Genomic DNA, 13,087 nt, shown 5'->3' on the forward strand with positions numbered 1-13,087 from the left:
CAAGCTTCTCTGTTTCATTTTGGATTGGAGACATCTATAAAGTGAACTTTCAGTAGGATTGAAAAGATACCTTCCTGGAGTCCTCTTTAGTGAAATGGTTCTCAACCTGGTGCTATTACATGCGGGATATGTTGTGTGGGGCATGTGCATTTTCCAAACAATAATTTCTCCATACCCAGCTCTTCGTAATATTTAAAATGTTCTCCTGGTGATTCTAAACAATGGCCTAGCTCAGTCACATACTTCCACTTCCTATCAGAACCTACTTTTTAGGGACTGTGAATTGATCGTTTCTAAAAGATCCATTAGTGTTCTAGATGAGTCCATTAATTTCACATAAGGAAACTTTTATCTTAATAGAAGTCTTTTTTAAAAATCAAGGTTGGCCCAGACCCAGGAAGACTAAGAATCTGAATAAATGTAATTTTATATGTGGATAGTAGTAAATAAATTACAGGGATAAATTACAGGGATGAATGCTGTTAATGGGGTGGTAGGATGGGAAGAACTGAGATGTTTTCTAATGGGTTGAGGTGTGTGTGTTGTGGGGGGAGTGTCAGCTAATCTTGAAGGTGAGGGTCATTTCTTTAAAAAGGACACACACACACACACACACACACACACACACACACACGCCTCTTGTGAAAAGTGGTAGCCCTTCCCAGAGAGACATTAGGGTTATCTAGTACATAAGCTACTTCTCACAAATATGCAATGCTTTTTTTTTTTTTTTTTGGTTGTTTTGCTTTAGTTTCAAGATTGTATTTTTATTTATTTGTCAGAGAGAGAGAGAGCACAAGCAGGGGGAGTGGCAGGCATAGCAGGCAGAGGGAGAAGCAGGCTCTTGGTTGATCAAGGAGCCTGATGTGGGACTTGATCCCGGGACCCTGGGATCATGACCTGAACCGAAGGTATACGCTTAACTGATTGAGCCCCCCAGGCGTCCCCAAATATGTAACCCTTAAAAGACTAAATCTATGCCTTTATATGTCTGCTTGGTCTAACTTCAGTTTGCATGTCAAAAAAAGTATATCCTTAGGCTGATAGATTGATCTTGGGTGTGGGGGGGTCAACATTTATAATGGTGTTGGTGACATTTTTATCAGGGCAATATTCTAGCGTGTTAACTAATAATGGGGTGTGTGTGTGTCCCTACTTTACCTAAAGGGACCTCTCTTTGTTCCTCTTACTCTTAATTTCACATATATAATAAGATAGTCCCTAAAACTAGTTGAAAACACTTTTCCCCCATAAGTTTTGATCTTGGCAGACTCATTCTATTTTCTAATATAAAATAAAGCCGATAAAATATCTTGAGACTGTCTTCATGTGAGAGTTCAGGGCAGAAGCGACCCTTCTCCGGTTTTGGAGCCTGGAGGGTTAATGATGAGGTGAGGCTGTCGACAACAGGAGTTGTTTTAAGTCCTGGTTTTCCTGGAGTGTTCTCCACTTCTTACTTTGAATGAATGACTGAGTGATAATGCTAAGATTTTCCTCCTTAACCTTCCTCCATTCAAAAACATACTATTACAGACATTCCTTCATGTTAACCTTATTTTAATAACATTCAGATATACAAGCTGATCAAGTCTGATAAAACAAGGTAAGTCATCTGGCTATGAAAGTAACACACCGATGTAAAAAACTGTCTGGTATGATCTCTCTCTGTGAATTTTCCCAAGAACTATGGCACATTTTTAAAAGGCTGTTTTAAATTTAAGAACATTTATCTGAGAATGTCTGCTTGAGAAAAATATTGCATCGGTAAATTGCTCTGCTCGAGACAACTGCTATTTCTTCTTCAGATTTAAAGCCCCAAATCACAATCTGTATTTAAGAGCTTTGAGTAATAATTACCTCTGTGTCCTTAAAAGGATCTGCCGGTTTCCCTGCAATCTTTTACAGGGTGAGCAGAGCTATATCCACTGATAACCCAGCTGCCGAGGAACTGAGTAAAGCCGGCTCCAAACTTCTCAGCTGTTGACAGGCTTGACTTGCTGAGAACACTGGTTAAATATAGCACGCGCGAGCTCAGCTCCTCAACAAAGTCATTGCTCCGACAGTGTTGTGAAGGGAGCAGAAGACGAGAAACCTAATCTCAGAACCCAACAACACCTAGCAACAGTTGAAAAAACTTTTAAACAAAAGTCTGGGTGGGAGATAGACAACAGCCTCCAATTTGTGCTGATCGGGATTTCAGGGAGAAGAAGCTGCTTTTCCCTTCCCTCTACTCAGTTTCCTGCATGACTTCAGCTGTTGGCTAGTCCTAGGAAAGAAAGTGGGAAAAGCTTTTTCCTCTGTATTCTTTTGGGCTGGATAGTTTTCCAAGACTCCAGTCTCTCTGGGGCTGTGGGACAAGCCACTGGGTTCTTCAAAGGATAAACTACCTCCATAAAGGACATACCCTTGGTTAAACAAGCTGCTGTCAGGTAAGACCAAAATAAATAGCTATTTACTCTCTTTAGAAATTTCTGCTTCTGTAAGAGGAGTGTTTTCTCAGAGTCTGTGTTGTCGGATTCCTTTGATTCTTACTGTTTCCACTATGTGATAACACGTTTAAGGAATTATCATAATCATCGTGGATTATTTTGAAGGAATCAGTAACATCATCTCTTTCAGAATTACACCAATTCCTTTTTAAGCGCAAAGGTTGTTACGATGTTTTAATAGCCATCAAAATATTTCTGCCAAGTTATCGTTCTCGGGCAGGTAACAGCAATGTGGCAAAGGACAACTTTAGAGCTCCTGTCACAATTAAGGTGGCTAAACAATGAAAGAAAGATTTTTTCCTAGGAGCAAAACAACGTTCATTTACTGAAACTAGCTGAGCAGCTTGTGTGGTAAATGAGAGGAAAGTCCTGCGTGGTGTGTGTGTTGCTGTGCTTAAGACTTGCTGCTATCTGCTTCTCCCTTTGCTGGATTCTCTGATTACACTGGTACACCTTATGCTGAATCTGACCTGGTTACATTATAGTCACCCCCAGTGCTTCTGACTGGGCACAAAATACGACTGCTATTAAATCACTACTTTTGCAGTTGTTGAATAGAAACTACCCAGGAGAGTGCTATTTTGTGATCTAGAAAACAATAAACTGAGTAATTGCTTCTGTATAGATAAAACCGATTCTGATTTTTAAAACTGAAATAGAATCTTTTAGAAAAAAACTTCTCTCTGAAGTTGCATATATGTGTATATGAGCGTGTTTACGATAGTGTGAAGGAAATCCTCCTTTTATCTGTTGGTATGTTATCTCCCCTTCCATGAGTTGTCATGCAATTTTATCAGAATTGCTTAGAGTGATCGATTTCACATTGATTCTGACAAAAGCTGTGGCTGAATGTTAGGATATGGTTACTGATACCTGGTGTCTATAGTTGGGCTAGATTTGTGTAAGTTTGTTCCTTTAAGTGAACATGATAATTTGAATGAATATTCTAATCTAAGGATGATATATGAGAAGATACAGATGCACATTTTAAAAGAAATTATTTGAGTCTATTTTGTCAACTTAAAGAAAGAATTTACCCAAGACCGGTTTTGAACAGGTGATTTGTTGACAAATAAGAATGTATCAGCCCTTTCAGTAAATGTTTCTATTTTCAGAAAAATTAAAGTTTATATATCGAATGTGCAGGAAATGGAAATAGTACATACATTTCAGTATGTACAGTGCTTCCTGATTCTGATTGCATGACTAGTTTATGAAGTAAATGAAGCTAATCATATATAATGAATGTATACAAGTATAGTGCAAAGTGCACTTTGGTAACCTTGGTATTAGAGAATGAAACTCCTGGTACTTTAGCGGAGATGAAGTATCTTCGTATTGAAAAAGTTTTGAAAAGTCAGAACTAAATGCTTTTCATTTTTGTTTTTATCTCAGGAAGGGTCACATTGTTGGCTTACAAACATATGTATAAGGTCAAAGTCTGCCATTAGTTTTCGGCATGTAATTTCTTTGGGAGTCAGTGGAACAGTGTGTAGATAACTGAGTATAGCATTTGGCCCTGGGTGAAAGCCATGTTTCCTGATGAACTGATTTCTGAATACCATTGTCTTCATGGCTGTAAATTCACCCCTGAAAATCAAAAATAGCTCAGGTTATACCATGTGCTTCCCTCTGATACATGTACAGTAAAACCCTCCATGAACCATGGGGATTCTGTTCTCTTGTTTGCTCAAGTTCACATGTCTTTGTTATTTTGCGATCTACTCTTTCCCCTTCACCATAAGGGTTGTTAGAGTCCACCACCATATCTCTCTCCACGTTAAGGCCTCTTCCCTTCACCCTCTGTCTGGATTGTAGCAATGCTGCTCCCCTGCCACCTCTCATTGCCATCCAAATCATCTTGCCCATGACCATGGGGTTAATTTTTCTAAAACAGTGCTCTGCCAATTTCTCTTACTCTTCAGTTATCTTCTGGGGCTCCTGTTGGTGCCAAACACCTAGGCTGGGTATTTTGAAAACCTTCCATCATCTGGCACGTATTTAAATTTTCCAGTTTCGGCTCCCACTACTCAACAACAAGTGTCCTTCTGCTTCAGATGTTTCAGATTTTGAGCCATTCTCCAAAACCATGCACAGTGCACATTTCAGTGCTACACCTCTGCCTGTTTCATTCCCCCTGGCTGAAATACCTTTCCTCCCTTTTTTTATAGAGACCTTGTCCACTCTTTAAAGCCCGGATAAGTGTCTTCTACTTTCACAATGATTCCCTGACCTTACCTTTTCAAAGTGATTCCTTTTTAGAGAGTTTGGTGCTTTATTAGAATTAAGGTACTTTAGGGTAGGGTTTGTGTCTTTAAATTCAGAACAATTTAATGAAGCAATTAGGTGCAAAGCATTGTCCTAAGCACCACTTGGTTTTAGAGCTTTTTATCCCCATGCACATTGTGGATGTTCTATTAACCCTTTAGGCTCTACATTTCTGATGATGAGTACAAGAGAAAGTATAAATAGATATAAAATTAAAAAAAGCAACTGTTAAATGTAGTTAATAACTTTTTATCTTAAAAGTTTCTCAAGGGGGTGCCTGGGTGGCTCAGCAGTTTAAAGCCTCTGCCTTCAGCTCAGGTCATGATCTCAGGGTCCCCCGCATCAGGCTCTCTGCTCGGCGGCGAGCCTGCTTCCTCCTCTCTCCCTCTCTGCCTGCCTCTCTGCCTACTTGTAATCTCTGTCTGTCAAATAAATAAATAAATCTTTAAAAAAAAAGTTTCTCAAGGCAAGTCTTCATAGTTTTATCATGTATAGAGAAGTTACAAGTAATTCTAACTACGCTCATATACCTGATTGTGGAGATGATGACCTTGAGAACAAACTAGAAAGAATTGTATTTAAAGACTGTAGGGTCACTGGGGTGGCTCAGTTGGTTAAATACTTTCCTTCAGCTCAGGTCATGATTCTGGAGTCCCAGGATCGAGTGCCCAGTCGGGCTCCCCACTTGGCAGGGAGTCTGCTTCTCCCTCTGATGCTCCCCTCTCTGGTGCTTTCTTTCTCTCTCTCTCAAACAAATAATTTGAGTGAGAGAGAGCATGAGCAAGGAGAAGGTCAGAGGGAGAAGCAGACTCCCCGTGGAGCTGGGAGCCCAATGCGGGACTTGATCCTGGGACTCCAGGACCATGACCTGAGCTGAAGGCATTCATCCAACCAACTGAGCCACCCAGGTGTCCCGCTCTCAGATTTATTTTTAATCACCCATGAAAACTGTAGCCTTACTGTGTGAGATAAAACATGAATTATGATTTTGAAGCAATTTTTTCTGTGTTTACTGAAAGAAAGTTATTCTCTTTATATTTTAAGATAGTCAAGGAGGTTAAAATTACTCTTCTAAAAGTGTTTAGCAAGAATCATTATGGGAATTGCACAATAAAATTTGTGAAATAACCAATATATTCATTTAGCAGTGGTTTTTCTATAGTTATATTTTTAGTTTATTTTTTAGAAGTGAAACTTTGTGGCAAAAGCACATTCTAAACTAATGTTGATTGTGTTTTTCTTTTTTGGAAAATGAACATTTTTCATAAAACAGGTGCCCTAAGAAACAGGATTTTACGGAGCTTGCTTAATCCACATTTTTACTTATTTATCTCATTTTATTTTTTCATACACATGGGTTTTAGGAAAGCAGCATCTTTGGAAGTGAGGGGGAAGTTTAGGTTGAGATCTATTTTAGCACAAAGATTTATGAGAGAAAGTTGGTAACAACTTGTTAGAAGTATGACATCCAAAAGACTGCAACATACATTTTTGTTTATACATTAATTATTTTTTAACATATATAGCAACAGAAAGATAAACTAATACAATAAATTTGTTTCCTTAAATCTGAGTTGAAAATACAAGGATATTGTTATGAAGGAGGAGGCAAGGAAGGCCCGCAGCATAGGCAAGCCAGATGGCCTGGATTCAGATTTCCGCTCACTGTGACCCTGGGCAACTTACTCTCTGTGCCTCAGTTTCCTCATCTGTAAAATGAGAATACTGTCTTCCTCACAGAGTAGTTTTGAAGATTAAATGAGTCAATAAAACTCAGTTGCCTGGTAGACTTTTCAGTAAATTTAAGATATGATTGCTTTATCATCACACACTAATTGCAGTTTTCTGTTTATTTTGATTTTTGTTGCACACAAAATTCTTAGATACAGATAGTCTGTGAACTCAAGTTCACAGATCATAGGAAAAGCAGAAGAACATATTGTTTAAATGTGGAATCTTGTTTGGGACATACTTTGCTGCTGGGTACTGCAAGCACACATAGTTTGAACGCCAGCCAATCATTTAGCATGGAATTTATGTTTCAAACCTTCCCTTATCACTCAGCAGCCTGCTGTCTTATAGAATCATTACTAAAAAGGTTAAAAAATCACCCACAGCATAGACTGTTCTATGGTTTCTATATTTGCACTTGGAGATAAAGTGTGTTTATATCTAGTACTTGGGTGTCTCTTTTAAAGCCTACAATGCTGAGAAATGTATGGCAATGGGGATTTCCTCCTCTATAGAAAATAGACCATTAAATTTATCATTCTTTATTTCTTCCCTTAGATGTTTTGTTTTGTTTTACCAACCTAGTAACAGATAAAAATGAAAAGACCAAAAAAGGTCATCTCACACTAGCTTTAACCTTACCAAATGGAAATGAATTCTTGCTATTCATCGTCCTTAATCCTCTTCATTCTTCTTAAACATGACAAGAAAGTATATTCCAAGGCAAACAAAAAACCCCTGTTATATCATAAAGATGTGTGTGTATATTATGGGGTACTTACTATTCTGTATATTTAATATAACAAAAATATTTGAAACAGTCTTATAAACAGGGAAGCTTCTTAGTAGCTTTAGCACTAACAAACGTTATGCTGGGTAGTTATGGTTTCAACCTCACCATTTGCTTTATTTTTCCCAATTGAAAGAATACGTTTCTCAGAGATAAGTAAGGCAAACTGGGTTTTAGAATTATCATTCTCTAATGAAAAACTTGCTATAGAAAGAAAGAAGGAAGAAAAGAAAAAAAAACAAACAAACAAGAACTTTTCCTGGCCTTATAGAATACATTATCAGGGCTTTGGGGCAAAAATATAGGAACCTCAGGAAAATATATTGGCTCGTGTTCTTATTTTTCCTTAAATGGACATTCTTACTCTTTGGCTAATCAGACAGGGGAAAGGCTACAGGCAGAATTCCCCTTTCCCTGTGGCAATAGTTGAGGCAGTTTGATTTCAAAGGCAAGGCAGGAGTTATGGAAGAACTTAGAATCAGGAAAGTCAAACATGAATTGAGCAGCTCTTGCTGGCTGCTAACCAGCTGATTGCAGAACTTGAGAAACTCCCAGCAGAAATGAAGTAATAGGATGTTAACCAGCACCCCGGTCCCTGAGAGCTTTGCTTAAGCCACAGCAGCACTGAAAAGTCAAAAGAAGGTTGGCGTGGTTTTTCCTTTTTGGGAAATGGTGTCAACGTGCATAATATTGGGTGATTTATGTGTTTCTGAGGTCTGTGAAAGACAGACTAAAAATTTTTTTTAAAAATGCAGGAATTATCTCAAGTGATCTGACTTTGAGTCCTTAAGGTTCAGGGATTTTTCTCTTTTTGCTTTCTTGCTTCAATTCTGTCACCTACCTCCTTCACCAAAACATAGATGATTGAACATGATTGTTGCTTCACTGGTCAAAGACCTTACAGGTCCACCCTTGAAAATAGTCTTGCAGTTTTTGTTTTTGTTTTTTTCTTTTCTTTTGCACCAATTGTGACTGCAATCTTCCCAAGTTACTTTGAAGAAATGAATTATCTGCTACTTATCTTTGTAAGGAAAAGGTGTAGGAAATCCATGAAATGAACTCATCAGAGCTGGCCAAATGCATTCTATAAAAAATGACTTGCTGAAGATTTAAAGCCGAAAGACAATTTGATTAAAAACAGTAGACTGTTGACATCACCAAGACAATCAAATTACTGCCAACTTGCCTTGTTTATCTAAAAGATCTTTGTAAAAATAAGGTCTTTATACACACACACACACGAATCATAGGTGATATGGTAATAGGGATAAAAGGATTTTTTTAAATATCTCTTTAATATACTTATGTTTTAAGTAACTCATTTTAGGGCCTGCCTCTTTGAGGTACCACAGCACAACAGGAAAGGAAGAGGCAGTGCTGCATTCATAATGCTGTTTCAGTGGTAGCCTAAGTCCATGAGGAAATGATGGCCTGTGCCTGTATTTGGAGCCTCATAGTTACTGTGACGACAACACACACTACTGGAAAACAAAGATGGTCTGCTTGCCAGGGTGAGCCGGGAAGAGTTTTGCCAGCTCAGATTTTTCCTAATTATTCTGTAAGTCTTGAAATGTGACACTGGAGATATTCAAGGCTTTGTGCTTCAATAACTGTTTAATAAGTGATACATGCTCAGGCAGCCTGGTGTTTGGGTGAGGGAGGGGCCTCACACATAAGCTTAACTTTCATATGTTGTCTTGATAGATACCATCTTCTGGTTTGGACATCACCAAACCAACTGCTTTGATCACAGCCTGTTGTTTGTTTGAGTGCATAAGGAAGTCAGCTGCTTATACTGTCCTCAGGGGCTCCTCAATTTTGGGTCACATATCTCCACCTTCTGTATGTTGTTCATTTTGGAGGTCATTGCCCAGCATATCAGGTGTTCCTACCAATGACTGTGCATCTAAATCCCAATTCTTACATGATGATATAATTCATAATATAATGATAACAGCCACATATAATACATATCATCTATACATACTTATATATAGCTATATATACTTATTTAGTATCTATAGATGATGATAATACTGGGTAGCATACACTGGAGATTATTCTGTGCCAGACATTGTGCCAAGCATTTTATTTATTGATTTTATTTACTTCTCATGACAACCCTATGAGGCACTAGTTTTATCTCTGTTCTATGGATTAGAAAAAAGAGGTTGGTAGATGGGAAGTAACGTGCCCACTGGCAGGTTGGACATTCAAACACAGGCAGTTTGACCTTAGTCAGCCCATATTTTCAATTATTTTTTTATAGTGTAGGCAGTTGTTCAAGGAACTCTTCCATATAGATGACTGTGAGATGTTTTAGCGAAAGTTGTAGGATGTGACACAGCAGGGACTCAGACTCTTCTCCCAGATCCCAAAGTAGAAACAGAAGCTTCAGTGGCTTCTGGAGTTGGGCAACCAAGGAAGAGCCACGCCTGGGTACTATACTTCCACAGTTATTGATGGGGCAATGTGGTTCTTTTTTTGAGGGGGTGGGGCAGAGGGAGAGAGAGAAAGAGAATCTTTTTTTTTTTAGATTTTTTTTTTTTTTTATTTATTCGACAGACAGAGATCACAAGTAGGCAGAGAGGCAGGCAGAGAGAGAGAGGGAAGCAGACTCCCTGCTAAGCAGAGAGCCCGATATGGGGCTCGATCCCAGAACCCTGGGATCATGACCTGAGCCGAAGGCAGAGGCTTTAACCTGCTGAGCCACCCAGGCGCCCCGAGAGAAAGAGAATCTTAAGCAGGCTCCATGCCCAGCACAGAACCCAATGCTAGGCTCAATCTCACAACCCTGAGATCATGACCTGAGCTGAAATCAAGAGTCAGATGCTTAAGTGACTGAGCCACCCAGGTGCCCATGGTTCTTGGTTTCTACATTGCCAAGTTGATTCACTGGGAGAGGGTGGCAGGGAACATTTGCTTTTATGAGTTATTATGGCGCTTTTGTAGCCAGATCTTTTGATCCCAGATCTTTTGATTTTCCTCGTGTTGCCTCTGCTGACAACTCAGAACCCTACCTTCTGTTGTAACATTCAAAATGCTCTGCTGATCTCTGCCTTGGTCATTAGCATTCAGTTGGTTAAGTGGGTTCAAGGGGGAGTCCTACAAAATACTTATTCCAGGTGTTGGTATCAGTGTTCCCTGAAGAAGTCTTTGGTGGTACATGTACACTGGATGGAGGAGGGAATGAAGAAGGGAATAGAAGGCCTCTTTCCATGTAAGAGCTCTCATAGGCTCCCAAAACTTTGCTTAGGTAGTGAGTTGTCAATCTGGCAGCATGTTTCTCCTTCAGAAAAAAACAGAGATCTTGCTACAGTCTAAGGAAAATCACCTGATACTTTCAGACAGTGGTTTGCTACTATGATAAATAGCATGGACTATTTTATTTGACATTTTATTTAATTCTTTTATCTTTAATAACTAAGAATGACTATTAATGATGCTAATGTCTGATCATTTGGATATAATTAAAAGTTACATGAATGGCATTTAACTTTTGGATTATTTGTAGTAAAAAGAAAGAAGAGCTAATAAAATTTTGATGGAGTAGATAATGTTTTGCTTTTTCTTATGCCAGTGTCCATAAATACTCTATGTATCAAATACCCCAGGTGATGGGAGTGAATATCCTAGGAATGTGAATGTTTCATGTGAAGTAAGCACATAACAGAATGAATCTCTGCTCTTGGAAAAATTTCATTCTACTGGGCGCCTGGGTGGCTCAGTGGGTTAAGCTGCTGCCTACGGCCCAGGTCATGATCTCAGGGTCCTGGGATCGAGTCCCGCATTGGGCTCTCTGCTCAGGAGGGAGCCTGCTTTCCCCTCTCTCTCTGCCTGCCTCTCTGTCTACTTGTGATCTCTCTGTCAAATAAATAAATAAAATCTTAAAAAAAATTTCATTCTACTAATTGAAAACAGGATCTTTTCAAAAATATATTCACACACCTTGACACACACACCACCACCCCACCCCACCCCCGCCAACATACACATAAACAGTTATTTCTGGTCAATACATAGGACTATACCACCGCTTGCTTACTTGACATGCTAAACATCTTCCCAAAACAAATATACTTTTTGCTCTGTGGTATAGGTTAATTTACTCCAAAGTAAAGGTAGCAATATACTATATTTCATCAAGTCCCTCTATCTCATTCACATGATCTCATGATTTCCTTTTAACAAATAAACACAGAAATTGCCTTATGTCATTTCTTATCTTTCTGTAAAAGGGCACAGCAGTATCAAAGGAGGGAAAGGATTAGTGTCTCCACTGGAGACAAAGGACTGTTGGCTTCTGGTAGGTTCCCCCCCCCCTTCTTTTTTCTCATTCAGTTATTCTAAATCTCGCTTAGCAACAAAATTGATATAGTCTCTTAAGTGGAAGATATTAACAATTTATCATATTAATGCAAGAACTTTCTGTCAGAGCTCTTGGTTCTTTTGGTACTTCTGTACCTGGTCTGATTTCAAGCAGGAATGGGGTCTCACATTGTTGATGATTATATACCTTTGGTCTTGGAGCCACAGGTACCCAGCAGGAAACCGAACTCTGAGTTCACTTGGAATTATCAGATCATTTAGTCTTGTGGTTCTCAACACTCTCTGTGCATCAGGATCGGCAGGAATGCTCTAAAAATTTAAATGCCTGGGGCTATGCCCCAGGTGTTCTGACTCAAGTTGACCTGACTAGGTTTTTTGAAGCTTTTATGTGATTTCAGTGTGCATCCAGGGTGGTGAACCAGTTATCTAGCATAACCTCATCACTTAAAAGAAGATAGTACTAAGATGAAGAAAGAAGTCACTCAGCAGAAGTTACGAATTCCAGTCTATTGCCCTTTTTATCACATGATCATTACAACAATAAAGTAGCTAATATTTAATGAGTGTTTCTATGTATTAGGCACTAGCAGCCCCATGAGGCATATATTCCTGTACTCTACATTTTATAGATAAAATGGCTGAGGGAATTGTCCAAGGCTCTCTAACAAGCAGGTGGCAGATCTGGGATCTGAGTCAAGCAATTGGACTCCTCGGGTTGTACTCTTAATCTCTTCATTGTTCTGCTGGTCTGGAGCTAAGTCTGAGAATATAAGGTTTTTTTTTTTTTTTTTTTTAAATATTTTTTATTTATTTGGCAGAGAGAAATCACAACTAGGCAGAGAGGCAGGCAGAGAGAGAGGAGGAAGCAGGCTCCCTGCAGAGCAGAGAGCCCGATGCGGGGCTCAATCCCAGGACTCTGGGATCATGACCTGAGCCGAAGGCAGAGGCTTTAACCCACTGAGCCACCCAGGCGCCCTGAGAATATAAGGTTTTGAATGATAGCTGTTTCCTTGTTTCAGCATCAAGGTTCTTGTTGCAGCTGGCCTTGGTGCTCTGATAACTAAATGAGCTTTCTGCTTGACCAATGATTGGGTTCTTGCTTTCTCTGTTATCCCAACACGTGAGTCATGTGGAGGCAAACTGTTCTCTTAGACACTGTTCCAAAGTGCTCCATTTCCCCAGTAACTTTGTTTCTACATACTGTCTTTCCATTTCCTTGTGGACTGATATAATATATTCTGCCTTACTTTTGGTTGCATATTCTTTTTCCCCCAGTGGAAATTTTAACCAAAACTCTAGTCTCCTGTTCAGACCTTTGACTTTTCCCCTAGTCCTGTGACTTTGGCTGGGTTCACTATTTTCCCTGGGATTCCCCTTTTTGGACTTACACACCACCCTTTAACTTCTCATGATAACAGCAACAACAGGAAGGGATTAATTACTTTACTACTTCTACAGCAGCAGGTGCACTGGAAACAAG

General features: G+C 39.3%; 1 protein-coding gene across 4 annotated transcripts in view; it reads left to right on the forward strand.

Moving 5' to 3' along the window:
• The first annotated feature begins 1,524 nt into the window (after positions 1-1,524).
• The window catches only part of FILIP1 (filamin A interacting protein 1), a 190,871-nt gene continuing 179,308 nt past the window's right edge, over positions 1,525-13,087 (forward strand). For 3 of the 4 annotated variants that reach the window (XR_006818368.1, XM_046005741.1, XM_046005739.1), the window contains exon 1: positions 2,039-2,429. The gene's annotated coding sequence lies outside the window, so the exon portion shown is untranslated. Of the gene's footprint in view, positions 1,604-2,038; positions 2,430-13,087 lie in introns of those variants that run through there. The other variant, XM_046005740.1, reaches the window with a different exon arrangement.

This window comes from Meles meles, chromosome 5 (assembly GCF_922984935.1).
Source record: "Meles meles chromosome 5, mMelMel3.1 paternal haplotype, whole genome shotgun sequence".
NCBI lineage: Eukaryota > Metazoa > Chordata > Mammalia > Carnivora > Mustelidae > Meles > Meles meles.